At 36.5% G+C, this 18,148-nt stretch overlaps 1 long non-coding RNA gene and 1 pseudogene across 1 annotated transcript in view; both read right to left on the minus strand.

Moving 5' to 3' along the window:
• LOC147827025 (uncharacterized) overlaps positions 1 to 18,148 on the minus strand; it is a 210,487-nt gene that overhangs the window by 25,043 nt on the left and 167,296 nt on the right. The gene's annotated exons all lie outside the window — the stretch shown is intronic.
• Positions 343 to 3,263, minus strand: LOC101706186 (regulator of microtubule dynamics protein 2 pseudogene; annotated as a pseudogene).

An 18,148-nucleotide genomic window follows, 5' to 3' on the forward strand; every position in this document is an offset into this window, starting at 1 on the left:
CATGTGGACAAACAACCCTGTCCTCACAACCTGGGATCACTGGCTTGTTATTTTTTTTAGCTTATGTATACTTTTGGGGCACATAATGCAAAATAATTTCCATAAATAAAAGTCTACATATACCTATAGTCTAAATGTGTACACAATGTATATCCATTCCTATGGCACACACTTTTGAATTTTTTAGGAAAAAAATTAAAAATACTACAGCTCTTCTACAAGAAAAGATCTGAAATTCTTTCTTTTTTTCTTAAAATTTTAGTGGAACACTAAGTTACTTCTGTAATTTTTTATGAGAAATTGCAAAAGAGTTTGATTCTTATCTTCTGAAGTTGAGCACATTCCAAGTTCTGGTTCTGAACTCCTTTCCAAAGTTGGGCATGATGTCTCTTGAGAGATTAGCAGTTGGTATACTTCATCTCTGTGTGGAAGGTGCAGCTATTAGGTTGGCCTTAGTGGCCCAGCAGGAGAAATACTCATTTCAGTATTCTTTGGGTATTCTGTCTCCTCTAAGGTCAAGCACCCTCTTCAAGGACTTGATTATTGCTTTCACCTCTGTCTGTGCCTCTTTATCCTCTTTGGTAACAGTTGGAAGTAATAATGCCAAATTACAGAACTTCCAAACATTCTGACTTTCCTCAATCTGCATAACACTTGGCCAAGTACATGTAATTGAGTAGAGAATAACCAGGATGTATTTCTTCAACTTTAAGGAAGTTACACAAAGCTTTTTGTACCATTGAAGATGGTATTTTTCCAAACAGAGTAGCAGCTTTTTTTTTTCTCAATTCAGCTGAGTTTTGAGACAGTATAACAATATTTCCCATTGAGGTAATACAAAAAGGGTTCTTCAAGTAAAAGTTGGATTGTTCTATCTTAGATGTTCCTTGAAGTGATGTCCATAGTTGATTTTGTTTTGTAAGCCCTCAAATTGAGATACATAGCCACACAAAACTGCATACCACATATGATGTGGCCATTCAGAGGTTCTCTAGTAATAGCTTTTTCACCTAACGATTTTCCAGTATTAGCAAAATGTGTCTTCTCCCATGTATTTGTAGACAGCTGAAACATGTCTCCATAAGCTCGAGCAAACTGCCACACAAATTCTATTTCATCCTTAAACTTTTCTTTGTGCTCACACAGTAGTTCAAAACTCTCCATCTTGCCAGACTGAGTCATGCATAAATGATCTGCCTTCTGAAGAAGGATATCTAACTTTAAGTCCTCTATCTGTGAGTTAAATGGCTTAGGCACTGAAAAGCTCTGTTCTTCTGTGTCAGTATTAGCTGTGATGTACCCTCCTTCACTTTCTGCTTCCTCTGAACTATTACTTGTTGCTGAACTTTGAACTGCAATTGCCCTTCTTTTTCTAGCTCTGTGCTGAGGACTTATCCTATGAACTGTTATCTTCCCTCCAAGTTCATCTTGTATATATTCCTCTAGCTTTGTAATGGTTTCTTTAAGAAATCTGATTTCCTCTTTGAGTTCTTCCATATTTGTCAGCAATTCATTTAACTTGTCCAGTATTTGAAGCTGCCTTCTCTGAAAGATTGCGGCTGATCCTTGGCCATTATGTGTTTTATCTTGCAAAGTTGTTGAGTCAAACGTATTACCCAGAGAAAAAAATGTTTGCAAATTCATTGCTGTCCTTGGTTTATGGACCTTCTGATACCACAAAACCAGCAAGCTGATACCAGCAGTTCCCACCATGATGGCAAGCATCAGTTCTTTGTTTGTGGAATGAGGCATTTCTTGACCTTTATTCTGTTTATAGAGGTTTCAGTCCATACTTGGCTGGCTCCAAGACAGGGATGGCAAACAGACATTGCAAAGGAAAAACAACATGGCACTCACAAGGTAGCAAAGGCCCTGACATTCTTTCTAAAGATCAAATAAAATATCTTTGGCAATTTTCATAATAAATTTCCCCCCACTTATATTTTACTTGTAGAAAAACTATGACAGATGAAAATGATTTGGAAATATGCTACTGTTTGAGATGTTCAGGTTATCTCCCTAAGAATAATATCAACTTAGGATTAATAGCAGCCAGTTTTTATTTGCTATATATGAATGTAACAAAAGTAATGTCCAAGGCTGAAACAGAGTAGTTCATGTGAGGCAATAAATTTTATTAACATGATCCTGCAAATTTTGCTGATGGGTCCAAATAGGTTTTTATTTATTTTATTAGTGCATGTATGCAATACATGATGTCTACATTCCTTGAGTGGAGTTGGTGTGTGTACATAACACATCTTAATTTTTTTCTCATTCTCTATCTGTCCCTCCCCATCATATTTCTTGATCCCTTTCCCATTTGAGAAAGATTTAAACAGATTTTTGTAAAACTGAAGAAAAGGTGGGGAAGCAAAAGATCAAGTATTGTATTTTGTTTGGCAGTAGGGCTGATAGGAGTTTATAGTAAAGAGCAAAGAGGCATCGATTCCAGCACTTGTCTTCTTTTTGAACTTGTATATATCCAAGCTACCTATATCGTAGCTGCTCTGCTGGGAGATGGAAGTATTTTCTACATGTAGAGTTGTTATGAGAATTAAATTGATTATTACTTGTAAACCTCTCAAAACATTTAGGACACATAGTAGTTTACATATACATTTAAAAAAAATCTGTTTCTTTGTCATTGAAAAGCATAAAGCACGTTATCACACACCTCAGAAAATCAGGAGTTTTCCTCTGACAGAACTAATGAGGGAGCAGGCAATGCAAGAGTCCTTAGAATACCACATGCCAAGCTGCAGGGAGTTTTGCCTTGCTTTTCCAAAGGAATGGTGAGAATCAGGGACTATGTGCTCTACAGTACCACAGACCCTGTTATTGTGAATTTATGTAAATAAATTACTGAACCAAAACCTCCCCTGGAAAGTAAGAAGCCCTTGGGTCAGTTCATTTTCATGGTGCATGAATCTCTGCAATCTGTAACCTGCCCCTCCTTTCTAGGTTCCTCCAGTCTTCCCTGGGCCATGATGCTGACTTAGCTATGCAAGATGCACAACATTATACCACATACCCTTTCACTTGACTCCACTCTCCTAGACTAGAGTCTAGGACTAGACTAGACTAGAATGTCTCTTCACCCCGAACCTTATCAAGGTATATTTTTCCTTAGCATCCTGTTTGATTTAGCTGGCTGAGGAAAAATATAATCTGTTTCTAAATTAAATACTGCAAATAACTGAGTACATGAGGGTTTTTAGTTTCCAAAATTACTTCTAGAGCCATATTGCTTTTGCCCAGAACCTGAGTGTCCAATGCTTACCTTGGGACCAAAAGAATTGATTTCAATGATTGGTAGTGTAGAAGTGGGAGGGAAATAGTTTTCACCAAATCACACCACACGTTTTGACTTGGTAGCACCCTCTGTGATCCTATTTCTTAATAAATATTAGAACATAATAATTAAAATAATAGTTAATATTTATTTTATTCCAGCCACTCTACTGTCTTTATTTCATTCTCACAACTATAGCTCTAGGAACTAGGAAGTAGAGTATGTCATTATATATCTAGAAGAGGAAACTCTGATTCATAACAATTAAAAGGTTTTGTCAGAAGTAGTTAATAAATTGGAGAGTCAGGAATCTAAATCAACATCTTTGATTTATAAACTCATATGGGTAAGAAAAGCATTATTCTGTTATTTCCTTGGCTGAGAGAGAAGTGTTTTCAAGACCTAATTCTATTATTCAAAACATGTCCATTTCACATGGAATATCACCACAATGGGTGAGATGATTTATGTTACTATGTAGCACAACTACTTTCGACCTTTCTGGGAAAAGGAGCAACTTTCTAATACTATGGTTATTTTAATGTCAAAAACTCTTGTCTCTACATAATCACATACATTTCCTTACATGCCCAACTTCTCAAAAGAAGAAATAAAGCACTTCCCAAAGACTCCCGAAGCTTCCTAGATTGATTCCTAGGCCTGTATCTCTCCAACTGGACATGCAGACCCTTCCTTTGTTCAAATGCACATCCAATGTCTCTGTGTTCAGAATCCACCTCATCTCTGAGGCATCTTCCAAGCAGATTTCTGATTTTGTCATTGAGAAATAAACTAACATAAAACCCCTCTCTCATCTGAACTCCTAAAGTCAGCTAACAGCTCTCTGTCATCAGGAGTAATCATCCGGTAGACCCTCCAAAACAAAATACTATAGTGAGGCTGGAGACCTTATTTCACAGTTCTGATGACTGCAAGTATAAGATCAAGGTGCCAACAGGCTTGGTTTCTCTTGAGGCCTAGTTTTGGTAGCTCCTTTCTGTGTCTTCATATGCCATGATGTTGCTGTCTGCGCAGGCCCTCCTGGTGTCTCTTCCTCCTCTTATGGATATGAGCGCTGTTGGACTAGCACTGATATTAGTCAGCTTTCTGCTACTATAACACTTACTTGAGATCATTAAATTATAAAGAGAAAACATGTGTGTTGGCTCATGATTTCCATAATTACATCCTGTGATTTGTTGCTCTCATTATTTTTAGGCATGGGGTGATGCAGTATATCCAGATGGGAACCCATGCTGGAGCAAAATTACTCGCCTTATGGCCAGAAAGCAAAAGGAAGGAAGAGGAGGGAACTGGAGTGCCACAGTACCCCCTGAGGTCTTACCTGCTCTGTCTTAAAGATCTCCCTACCTCTTAACGTTCCACCACTTTCTAGTAACACAGAGATGGGGATCAAGCCTTTAACACTGGGTCTGAAAAAGCCATTTCAGATCCAAACTATAGCAGTACCCCTTGTGACCTCACTTAACCTTTATTGGCTCCTTAAAAGTTCAACTTCTACATACAATTGTTTTGGGGTTAGGGCTTTGACATATTAATTTTGGAGGGGATGACAACTCACTTCATCATGTCAAGTTTTCCTTGATATTCAAAATCATATTTGATTTAGCATCAATTTAATTGACCACAAGCCTATGAGCAACTGAAGAAAAGAGGGCTGCCCAATTTGTCTCTGTAACTCCTAAACATTCAGTACAATGTCCCGCAAATAATACTAAAACCTCTAATTCACTAAATGGAGTATATCTGCACCATAAAACACTTTGCAAACTTTTCATCCAATCCCAGAAAAAGCACTGCAAGGTGAATAATATTACCCATACATTAGAGGTGGTGATCTATTAAAGATCGATCAGGTATTCTGGGAAAGCTTCCATGATCGGTAATGATGAGAACTTGAACAAACCTTGGTCTGTTTCAAAGCAGAGCTCAGGGTCCTTTCCCTTCTAACATTTCTGTAATGACATTTGTTTGAAGAAGTAAATGTCATGGGCCATTGGAGCTGCCAATTGAGTTTGAGTTTGTCTATGAGTAGGAGAAACGAGGGGATTTTCTTTGTTTGCTTTTGTTTCAGTGGGCAGAGGAGTAAAGTACAGAAATTTAAGGAGAGCAGAACCCAAATAAACTTTTTCCTTGCCCAACTCTAACAGGAAGTGATCTGAAGTGATTAATAAAAGTGAGGAAAGTGAAGCAGAAATACAAAAGGTGCCTGACATAGTAATGACTGTATCTCAACCCCTTAATTAAACTGTAAAACATAAAACATTGTTGGGATTTATCTGGCATCTAGTTTTATTCATTGAATGTTGGGGGGCTGTTTTATGGTCAATAAGGGGTCCACCTGCTCCCCAATCATTCCCTGTAACCCAATCCAGTGCCTGAAATTGGCACACTCTGGGAACTCCAGTGGTTTAAGTTTTAGAAGATTCTAGTCTCAAAGGTACCCTAATCCCATGCAAATGTGAAACTCTAACCTGTCAGACAGTGAGTTAAGCCCTTAGTGTACTAATGTGTCACACTTAATGCAAATCACAAGATAAATTTCTGGTTTTTTTAATGGAAGTGAATAATGCACCATGACAAAGCAAGTATGTAGCACAAATCACAGAAATAAATGTCAAGAGAAAACGTGAAGTCTTGGGAAGTGAAGAAAAGGATATACCCAGAATGGGAAAGAGGGGGAAAGGAAAGGGACTTGGACTAATAAACATGAGGGGGAAGCCAATTAAAATGTAGGTGCGATGCTACTGAAAGTTAACTTTCAATCATTCTCTGGATGGCTCCAAGAATAAATCCCCCAAAACACGGGATTAGGTAGGGATTAAGAGATGGGCCCAAGTATGTTTTCCCCAAAAGGCAAAACAGAAAGTGAAGCAAAAGTTTGGGACCAGCAGGTTTGAATTGAGTGAGATGATGAGCAGTACTTAGTCATTTCCTACCTTTGCCATTTGTACTTGGGGAAATCATTTGTATAGTCTTCTGCAGAACAAGAGCTGAATTGGTTTTGCAAACTGACGCCTTCCATTTTCCATGTGTTAATGTTCTATTTGACCAATATATCCAGAAACGTTTTCCTGTCTTTTCCTACACAGTCTAGAAAATTGCTTCAATCCTCTCCTTTGGTTTAGCTGTGGACACTTAGGCCATTTCAGCCCTTTTTCTTTCAGATCACACTTACTTTGTTAAGGTGCTCCTCTGAACGCAGTGAGGCCAAGATGCGCAGTTACAGCTGACAATTCAGCTTGCCTGAGCTCTGGGCTCAATTGCCAGAGGTTTGAAAGAAGGAGAGAAAAAAGCAGGCAGAGACCTTATTCTTCTCAGCTACTCTAAGTTGTGAATAATTAACCACTTGTCAAAGTTAGCTGCAGCTGGCTGCTTCTTTCTGCTGCAGCTTCCTATCCAATGAATTGCCTCCTGTACAGCCAAATCCAAGAGGGACAAGATATTTTGTACATAGTGCATTTTCTTTTTTCATTTTAATTTTATTTTATTGGTACATTTTAGGTGTACAATATAATGACACTCATCATTGGAAATTTGCACCTTTACATAATCTCTTTTGGTTCTTATTTTGCCCCTTTCCCCTGCCCTCCCTTCAACCCCTCCATCCCTCTCTATTTACAAAGACTTTGTTTCCATTTTTCCATTTTTCCATTTTCTCATATTAATTCCATTCCCTTCTTTCCCTTCCTCTACCCCTCCCTCTTCCCCTTCCCCTTTGCCCCTTTCCTTCCTATTTCACATTATCTACTATACCTTTTAGTCCTTATTTACACTTTCAGTTTCTCACACTAGAGAAACTATTTGGTATTTATGCATATGTGTACTATTTATTTCACTTAAGAGTATCGACTCAATGTGCATACATTTAGCTACAAATGTCTCTAATTTCTCATTTTTTATGGCTGAGTAGTACTCCATTTTATAAAAAAAAAAACATTTTTTTTAGTCTGCAGTTGATGGGCAATTGGGCTACTTCCAAGTTTTAGCTATCACAAACTGTGCTGCTATGAACACGGGTGCACATATATCACTGTGGTATGATTCTTTTAATTCTTAGGGAAAGATACCCAGTAGGGGAATAGCTAGGTCAAATGGGACCTCTAGTCCTAGCTCTTTGAGGTATCTCCATACTGATTTCCACAGTGGTTGTATTAGTCTACACTCCCACCAGCAGTGGAGCAGGCTTCCTCTTTCCCCATAGCCTTGCCAGTATTTGTTATTGGTTGATTTCATGATAGCAGCCATTCTTTCTGGGGTGAGGTGGAATATCAGCATTGTTTTCATTTGCATCTCTTGAATGACCAATGATGAACATTTTTTCATATGTTTATTTGCCATTTCTAGTTCTTTGTCTAAGAAATGTCTGTTCATTTCAGATGTCTATTTTTTGGATTGGGTCTTTATATTTGATGGGTACCACATATACAAAATGGCTTAGCACCAATAATGGTTTAAAATTCAAGACCACTATGTTACAGGCTGAATCAAAATTAGGGGAGGTGAGTACAAGACTAAGATAGATTCTGTATGTGGGCCTCACCACTGGCTTCACACTTACTTGGATTTCATACTTCTTATATGCAAGAAAGTTGGCAATGCAGAGTTTTGACCCACCTAAAAAGAATTTAACTAGGATAACTGAAAACATGATGACTGAACCTCCACGTGCTTGCATAAAAATTAGCATCGCAGAGTTACAGTCTTTTGCACCATTAAGACTATCGAGTTTAAAAAATAAAAATAGCATTAAATTATTATAGTTTATTGCCAAACAAGTTTCTAAACACAAAATTTGAATTTAAAAGTTATAAATTTTCTTATGTATAAATCCAGCATTATGCTAGAAGTCCATTTACTAATATATGCTATTTTTACATATATGTCACACACATACAGTGATACTAGGGATTGAATTCACAGCCTTTGCACTGAACTACATCTCTAGATGTTTTTTGCTTTTGCTTTTGCTTTTGTTCTTGTGAAATAGGATATTGCTAAGTAACTGAGATGCACCCTTAGCAATCCTTATGCTTCTGCCTCCCAGAATGCCAGAATTATAGAAGTGTGGCACCACACTCTCCTTTTAGTAATATTTCAATTGTGTAAATTTCCTGAAAGAGCCACATAGATTAAAGAAAAAATTCTTCTCAGAAAATTAGAGAAATATTCCAATGCTAAATCAAAGCTTACATCTTCCTTGTGGCCACACATGCATGTTCATGTCTGAGCTTGCAATCTAGAAAACAGAGTATGTGGTATTACACACATGCAATGATGCATGAATAGTCGAACAGTAAGCTCTATAAGAGTTGCAAGGCAGAAAATATCACTTCCAGTTGCAACAATGAAAAGAGGGAGAGTGCAGACTTTTTTAAAATGGTCTTTAAAATGCAGGAAGCATTTTAATTTTTGAAGATGTCGAATAGAAAATTCGATGTGGCGAAAATTGCCTAGGAAAAATGTGCAGAGGTAGAAAAGAGAACATTTGATTCTGACATTTTGCTGGAGTACAAGCACCTTGCAGATGATCAGCTTGGTAAGGTGGCAGCAGCTCAATTTCATCAATATATAATGGTAAATTATTTAAGGTATAGCTTTCTTCTCTGGCACGAATCACAGTCACTTGTATGTATACCACTTTTCAATTATTTTTCTCTGGAATTGGAAGATTTTCAATATATTGAATCTAAAAATATTCTGTAATTCAGTATATGCTGTAGTTGATAATCCCTCCTGGAAAATAGCTAGTTTGTGCCACAAATATAAGAAAGGATAATTATAATTTATTTATATTTTATTTAAAATCCAGATATATGAATTGGTGTGGTTTTAAAAAAGGACATTTTAAATCAATTTGGACTTTGAATTGAAATGTTTACTTATTTTATTCAATATCTATATGATTTTATTATGTTTTATGAAAATTTTAATAAATTTAAATAAAAGTGAAAAAGTACTTATAATCCTTCAATAATAATTCCAGAAGATCTTTTTAAACATTCTATATGCATATATCATAATTTATTTTATAGAAATTTGGAATTAAGAGTGAAAGTGTCATACTTAATTTTTGTAGCTGCTTTTAATATCAATATATCACAAATATCTTCCCACATAAAAAGTAAAAATGTATATCATAATTTTAATGATTAATAGTGCTTAATTACCTAAGAGTATAAATTGGTAGGAAAATTAAAAATTGAAGTAAGAGATAGAAACTATATTCCTAACCTCTGGTGTCCATGAATTACCATACAGATCCAGAGAGCTAATATCTTGGTCAGCAATTTGAACTGATGCCAAATAATCCATTCCATGTATGTTTTTACCTAGTGTTTTTGCAGATAGCAATTTGAGTTCTTTGCTTTGCCAGTATAGATTTTTCTTATGCATATAAATTATAAGAATATACTTAAAATATGTATATGTAGGTCTTAATTTGCTAATCTACCAGTGTTAAAGTGTTTTTAGACACAGAAAAGTATAAAGGAAGTAGTTTTACTTGGTTGGGGCTTGAATTTCTGAAAGACCAGGGCTCTCTCTTTCTGAGAATTAAATACCAAGGGCTATTTAATCAGAAGGTAACTTTAGAACGTGCATGTACAGACCAATGTTATCAACCCAGAAGTGGAGAATTACAGAAGTTAAGTGGCTTGCTTATGGTCACAAAAATAATTAGTAATACCTGGAGGATCACTACTAGGACATTCTTGACATATTAGAATCTTTTAAGTATATCACATGCTATCTTTACTTTCCCTTTCTTAATTTATTTCATGTTGTCCTTGGGACTTATAGGATAAATTCAAAATAAGATTATCCAAAACTTTAACTACGTGCCTTTCACCTGAGAATGTTTATTTGGACAAAGGCATTCATGAGATGTAATACCATGATCTCTGTGAATGACATTTATGGACATTTTAAGGGTATTTTTCTTTTTAATGCTGTTCCAACATTCCTAGCTCATCAGATTGAAAACTTTTCATCAGGAATCATTGAATGCTGCCACCTGAATCTGTCTGCTTTGACTGAGGAGGTGATTTATGTAGCCATGGTGTTGGACACTGGTTTTCTATAGTATGAAATAACCTTCCCCAGAAAGCTAAATTGCCTGAGTGACCAGGATAGATCTGGGGGAGGTATGAATCTCTGGTACTTGGTGACAAGCTGTGCTGGCACCAGTGATACAAGATGTCACTTAAGGTAATAGAAACCTCTAGAAACATGGTTGAAATGCTTGCCACAGCTTATAACAGGCATGCTGAGCTGCAGAACACTCTATATTACATTATTATTGTCCCAAGAGAAAAGCATCCAGCACTCACTACTGTGGCCCACAAGTGCTATCTGCTATGATTGCAAGAAGCAAGAAAAGACCTAAGCAGTAGAGCACCTGGTACACGTTTTAGAGATGTTGAATAGCAAAGTGAAATCACTGGTAGCTGTTTGTGGTTTCTTTATAATGAATCATACCTTTATCAGAACTGTAAGATTATCTCACTACACCTCACAAATCACCTAGTTCTTCAGTCTCAAACAAAACTGAGGGCCACAAAATGAAAGAACGAGCACCCAACACTAAACACTAGGGCTCCTGACTCAAAAGTAATGCTCTCTACATCACACTCTGAGACCCACAGTTAACCTGAAATAAGAAACCACAGCAGCTATGAGAATAACCAAGATCCCTACCATCACTTACATACCATGAGATGTGTAAAGTAGGCACTTTATGGCTATTTCCTGAAAGCTCCTAGGTTTAAAATTTGAAGAAATGACTGCTAGGCTGTTAGTGGGACTTGAGAAACATCTTTGAAGCTCTACTGTTTACTCACTTATAGGAAAGGCCATCAGAACATGGTCCTCTTAGAATGCTCTCCTTGGTGTGAAATAAAGCTGGCATGTTAACAAAATATGTAAAATTTACTAATTAGTCCATTTATTAATATGGTAGATAATCTGATAACCAAGAAAATGCAAAGAATTTTATGTAAAATTTTAAACTTACTCAAATTTTTTTTTTCAATATATACACCTGTAATCCTGAATTTATGGCCCTGGCTGGAAAACACAGCTAATTCCTCCAAGTGAAACTGTTCATGGTGTTGAAAGTTCTAGTCCCTTATAAAATCATCACAGTAGTATTATGGCTGAATACTTTTCAAGTAATTTTAAGGTTGTTTGTAATTTTATTGCAAGGAAGAAGAAAATTGCATATACTTGGAAAATATTCCATGAAATAATAGCTTGAAGTTTTCTTAATATACTTGGTCTTAGTACTTTCTCCTTCACTCTGATTTCTTACAAATCATTAAAAAAGTTCCCCAAAGAGTGTCACTAAATAATTTACAAGCAAAGAATATAATGCAGTACACCATCAAGAGTAAAATTATTACAAAAAAAGTAATGTGAATTAAGCAAAGAGATAAAATGTGTACCTATGGTCTGTCCATCTGTGCTGCTGTACCAAAATACCTGAGACTGGATAATCTATAAAGAATAAAATTTACTTTTCGCAGTTCTAGAGTCTTGGAAGTACAAGACCAAAGGGACAAAAATGTTGGTTTCTGGAGGGAGATACACTCTGCTTTTTAGATGGTGCCTTGTTGCTCATCCTCACAAAGGAAGTAACGCTGTATGTTCCCATGACAAAAGGGAGAGGGAAAAAGGGACCATGAATTGTGTGAGGTTTGAATCACCTCCTAAGTGTCTTCTATTTATTACTACCACACTGAAAACTAAGCTTCAATAAGTGAGTTTTGATGGACATCCACACCATAGCATCTATCAAATTAGCAAAAATTAACAAGTCCTAGAGTTTGGGAAGATATGGAAAATAAATGTTTCTTTAACATAATCTGCATTACAAATGGGCATATCATTTTTATATAAATTTGGTAATATGTGGCAAAGACTTAAACTATTGACATTCCCAAACTAACTCACTCTTAGGAGATGGGGTAATACCTTCTTTCAAAAGCTTAGTAGAGGGCCAGGGATTTAGCTCAGTGGTTCTGCTGCCTGCCTTACAAGTGGAAGGTCTTTATTTCAATCCCAGCTACCAAAAAAAAAAAAATAAAAATAAAGAAAAAGCTGAGTACAGCGAACCCAGTTCCCTGGATGCCAGCAGCCCACACCCCACCAGAGCCCGGTCACATGGGTGCCAGGGGCCCACTGGACCACATCTCGTGGACGCCATGAGGCACCTAAATATGCACAGCAGAGGTGCCGGGGGAACATAAAGGCCATGGTTATGAGCGCCAGAAGATAGAGCAGAAATGAACAACAGACAAGGCCTTTCTGAAGCTCTTCAGTGAAAATTGAGGCCCCCTGGGAAAGGGAAGAAAAACTCCAATAAAAGTACACTAGACCATCGTGGTTGGTAAGTTGGTGGGATCAGCACCTCCCATAGAAATGCAGACTCAAACAGGGGTGAGGACAGCTCTAATCTGAAGTAGAACCTTGAAGAGTTTAATCCTGCAGGAGGTCAGGGACCTCAACTTGGACCTTTTAGCTAAAAGTCAGCCTGAATTTTGATAGACTACAGATGGCTTTCTGAGACTAATCAACTTAGATCCATGCACTGCTGCCCACATTTCCTACCAGGACAGCAGAGACATACCTTGAGGGAGAACTTTTTTGTTTGTTTGAAATATATATTTTTTTCTTTTCTTTTTCTCTTTCTCTATCCCTTCTTGCTCTATATTTCTCTCCCTCTTTGTTCCTTTTCCTGTCCTATCTGAATTTTTTCTCTTTCTCTGTCTTCTCTACTGTCACTTTTATAGGAGGGTGAATAAAATTTCTAGCTTCCCTATTGTTGCCAGTCTGTTGTGTATTTGTCTCTGTTCTTTTGCTCTGTCTTTTCATCCCATCTTCAACAGATCCCCACAGTTTGTGTGATCTTCCTGTGTCCTCTAGCCTCAACTATAACCTTTCCCTCTCCCTCTATCTCTCTACCACTCCTTCCTCAACCCCTGCTAAATCCTTATCCCAAAGGGTAAATTTTCCATATTGAAGGATTTACTTACTACAAACATATTTTGGGCTAGCCCTAGATTTTGATCTAGCTCATGTGGTTAAAGGTGACAGATTAACTGCTACCACAAATTGTCATTTTCTAAGCTGTGTTTGATACTGATTGTGTCAATTGGGCTAAGGTGTTGTGATTGATCTAATCAGTTGTTCTCCCCAGTATACTGAAAATGAGATTGCCTAAGAGTCATTAAAGACTCAAAACCTAAAACATCCAGCTATACCTGGAAGATATCGCTGAGAAGCAATCACTCCATAGGGGCTCTAAGCACCAGTAATAAAGATACCCAAAATAAGAGATATTGGAGTATAAGCCCAGGAATTAAAGCAAAAAACAACACCAACAACAGAATTAAAAATGAGAAGACATCTTAGTAAGACACAAACACAGACTTCCAGCTCACCAAAGGCAAATTCTGGGGGAAATGAGGTAGAAAAATATGATAATCAACCACCTGGACACCCTGAACTGATAGCACAAGAAGTAACAAAACAGATGAATGAGGCTCTAGAAAAATTCAAAACAGAAATAATTTCCCAGATAACTACAGAGATGATGAGCAGAGTGAAAGAAAAGATTAGTGGCTCTAGAACAGAAACAGATAAAAACAAAATAGATGAGCTCAGAACCACGCTGGAAGCCATGAATGGCCAGCATAAGAAAGAAATGGAAACCATGATTATTCAACTTAGGAAAGAAATTGAATCCATGAAACAGATTCAAACAGATATCCAGGAGATTAAAAAAATCCATTGAAAGTATTCACAGAAGATTGAGTGAATGTGAAGATAGAATATCAGATATAGAAGACAGGATTGCAGATTGACCATGAAAACAGAGATTTCTTCTAAAAAGTAAGGGACCACGAGAAATTAAATCCAACAGCTGCTAGATGATGCAAAGAAGAATAACATAAGACTGATAGGAGTTCACAAAAAAGCAGGAGAAAATACAAATGACATTAATAAATGGTTCACAGAAGTAATAGTAGAAAACTTCCCAGACAGAGGAGGAGAATTCGACATTCAGATAAGTGAGACATATAGAACTCCAACTACCCACAATCAAAAAAAAAAGCTACACCTAGACATATAATAGTCAAGATCTCAGAAACCCAACAGAAGAACAAAACCCTACCAGCAGTTAGAGAAAAAAACAAATCACATACAAGGAAAGCCCACTGGAATCACAGCAGACTTCTCAACACAAACCCTCAAGTCAAGGAGAGCCTGGAGTGAAGTATTTCAAGCCCTAAAAGAAAATAACTTCCAACCTAGACTGTTGTATCCTGCAAAATTGTCTTTCAAAATTGATGGGGAAATTAGATACTTCCATGACAAAGAACACCTGAGAAATTACATGAACACCAAACCAGCACTCCAAACAATTCTAAACAATATCCTACAAAAAGGCAATGAAGGTAACAACTCCATGAGCCCCAACAGGGCAAAGCCACCAGGCAAGGCAAGAAACTGAAGGGAAAGGGGGAAAAATAAGAAATAAAAGAGCCAACAACAGTAAAACATGACAAGGATGAGTCAATATTTACCAATTATAACCATCAATGTTAATGGCCTCAACTCACCAATCAAAAGAAATAGACTGGCAGAATGGATTAAGAAGCAAAATCCAACAATATGCTATATATAAGAAACATACCTAACTGAAAAAGAAAGTCATAGACTGAAAGTAAAAGGATTGAAAATAGTTCTCCATGTGACAGGAATCTGGAAAAAATCAGGGGTAGCAATCTTATTTGCAGACAAAGTAGATTTCAAACCAAAACTAATTAAGAGAAACAAAGATGGTCACTACATCCTTCTGAAGGGAACAATCCAAGAGGAAGAGATGACAATCATAGATACATATGCACCAAGTAGAAATGACCCAACTATACAAAACAAATAGTTATGGACATGAAAAACCAAATAAGCACTAATACAATTGTAGTGAGGAACCTCAATACCCTACTGTCACAAATAGACAGATCATCTTGACAAAAAATCAACAATAAAATTCTAGAAGTGAACCAAGCCTTTGAACAAATGGACTTAATAGGTGTCTACAGAGTGTTCCACCCCACAAAATCAGAATACACATTCTTTTTGGCTGCACACAGGTCATTCTCCAAAATAGATCACATGCTAGCTCACAGGGTATGTTTAAATAAATGCAAAAGAATTGAAGTTTCCCCCTGTATATTATCAGACTATAGTGCAACAAAATTGGAGATCAATAGCATAAGAAAGCATAAAACACCCACAGCCACATGGAAATTGAATAACACTCTCCTGAAAAAACAATGGGTCACAGAGGAAATTAAAGAAAAAATTAGACAGTTTCTACAAGTAAATGATAATGTCAGTACAACATACAGGAATCTATGGGACACAAAGAAAGCAGTCCTATGAGGGAAATTCATAGCAGGGAATCCCCACATTGGGAAAACAGACAGAGCTCAAATAAACAACCTAATGATGAAACTCAAGCTCCTAGAAAAAGAAGAGCATGACAAAACCAAAGCCTGTACAAAAGAGGAAATTATAAAAATCAGAGCAGAAATCAGTGCAATGGAGACTAAGAGAACAATACAAAAAAATCAATGAATAGAAGAGTTGGTTTCTTGAAAGAATAAATAAAGTTGATAAATACTTAGTTAACCTTATCAAAAAAAGGGGGAAAAAAAGGCCCAAATCCAGGCATTTAAGAATGAAAAAGGTGAAGTAACAAGAGATCCAGAAGAAATCCAGAAGATCATCAATAGCTACTTTAACAACCTGTACTCTAATAAAATGGAAAACACAGAAGAAATGGACAGATTCCTAGATACATATGAATTGCCAAAGTTAAATGAAGAAAATATAAAAATTCTAAACACTCCAATTACAATCAGTGAAATTCAAAATGTAATTAAAAATTTAGTAACAAAGAAAAGTCCAGGTCCTGATGGCTTCATTACTGAATTCTATAAGACATTTAGAGAAGAACTATCACCATTACTCCTTAAACTCTTCAATGAAATCGAAAGGAAAGCAATACTTCCAAATTCATTCCTGGAAGCAAGTGTTACTTTCATTCTGAAACCAGGGAAAAACCCAACCAAAGAAGAGAACTACAGACGAATCTCCCTGATGAACTTAGATGCAAAAACCCTTAACAAGATACAAAATACAGAGGGTCATCAAGAAGATCATACACCCTAACCAAGTTGAATTTATTCCAGGGATGCAAGGATGGTTCAACATTTGTAAATCAATAAATGTAATGCACTATATTAACAGAGCCATGGACAAAATCCATATGATCATCTCAATAGATGCAGAAAAAGCATTTGACAAAATCCAACAGCCATTCATGATAAAAACCCTAGAGAAAATTGGAATGGAAGGTCTTTATCTCAACCTGATTTATGCTATCTCTGAAAAACCAACAACCAACATCATACTAAATGGTCAAAAACTGAAAACCTTCACACTAAAATCAGGAACAAGACAAGGATTCCACTATCACCACTCCTATTCAATATAGTTCTGGAAATATTAGCCACAGCAAATAGAAAACAGAAAAATAAAAGGAATAAAAATAAGAAAGAAAGAAGTTAAATTGTTATTTGCTGACAATATGATACTCTACATAGAACAAACAAAACACTCTGCAAAAAGAGTTTTAGACTTAATTGACAGATTCAGTAGAGTAGCTGGATACAACGTCAACACTCAAAAAAGAATAGCCTTCTTGTACACAAATAACAGAATCAGTGAGAGAGAAACTAGGGAAGCAATTCCTTTCACAACTGCATTCCACAAAATGAAGTATCTAGGAATCAGTCTAACAAAGGAAGCAAAAGACCTCTGCATAGAAAACTACAGCACTCTGAAAAAGGAGATCAAAGAGTATATAAGAAAATGGAAAGACCTCACTTACTCCTGAGTAGGAAGAACCAACATAGTGAAAATGGCCATACTTCCAAAATTGCTATATAGATTGAATGCAATGCTGATTGAAATACCAACAAAATACTTCACAGAACTAGAGGAAACAATCCAAAATTTCATTTGGAACCAGAAGAGACCTAGAATACCAAAAGCAATTCTAGGCAACAGAGACATGGCAGGGGGTATCACAACCCCCAACTTGAAACTATACTACAAAACTACTGTGATAAAAACAGCATGGTACTGGCAACAAAACAGACCTGAGGATCAGTGGAATAGATTAAAAGATCCAGAAACAATTCCAGACATACTCATCCACCTCATCTTTTTAAAAAAAAACAAAAAACTTTTTTATCAAACACACACATACAGAAGTTAAAACCATTCAACGAAGAACAATGTAAGGGAAAAAAACTACAATAATATTCAAATACAGTAGAACTCAACCAAAACAAAACTGAAAAGCACTTAAACATTTTTCCAAATAAGTTAAAAAGTACATCTCCAGCACCAACAAGGCACCCGAGGATGTGATTTGTTTCAGAAAGATCCCCAAAACCAACACTGAACAAATTGTGGTCTGGAAAAAAACTCCAGTTAGCTAGCATAATCCACATAAGCCAAACTTCTCCCTAATTTAAATTTCGATACAGTCATATGACACGCGATGGAAACACAATCCAAGAAATATGTTATGAGCCAATTTCATCCATTTGTATCCTTAATTACACTTTCAATTTCTCACACTAGAGAAACTATTTGGTATTTACACATATGTGGCCTATTTATTTCACTCAAGAGGATGGCCTCAATATGCATCCATTTGGCTATAAATGTCTTTAGTTTCTGGTTCTTTAT

This window comes from Heterocephalus glaber, unplaced genomic scaffold (genome assembly GCF_053883595.1).
Source record: "Heterocephalus glaber isolate CG9 unplaced genomic scaffold, H.glaber_assembly_v1.0 deba00001457, whole genome shotgun sequence".
In the NCBI taxonomy this organism is placed as follows: Eukaryota; Metazoa; Chordata; class Mammalia; order Rodentia; family Bathyergidae; genus Heterocephalus; species Heterocephalus glaber.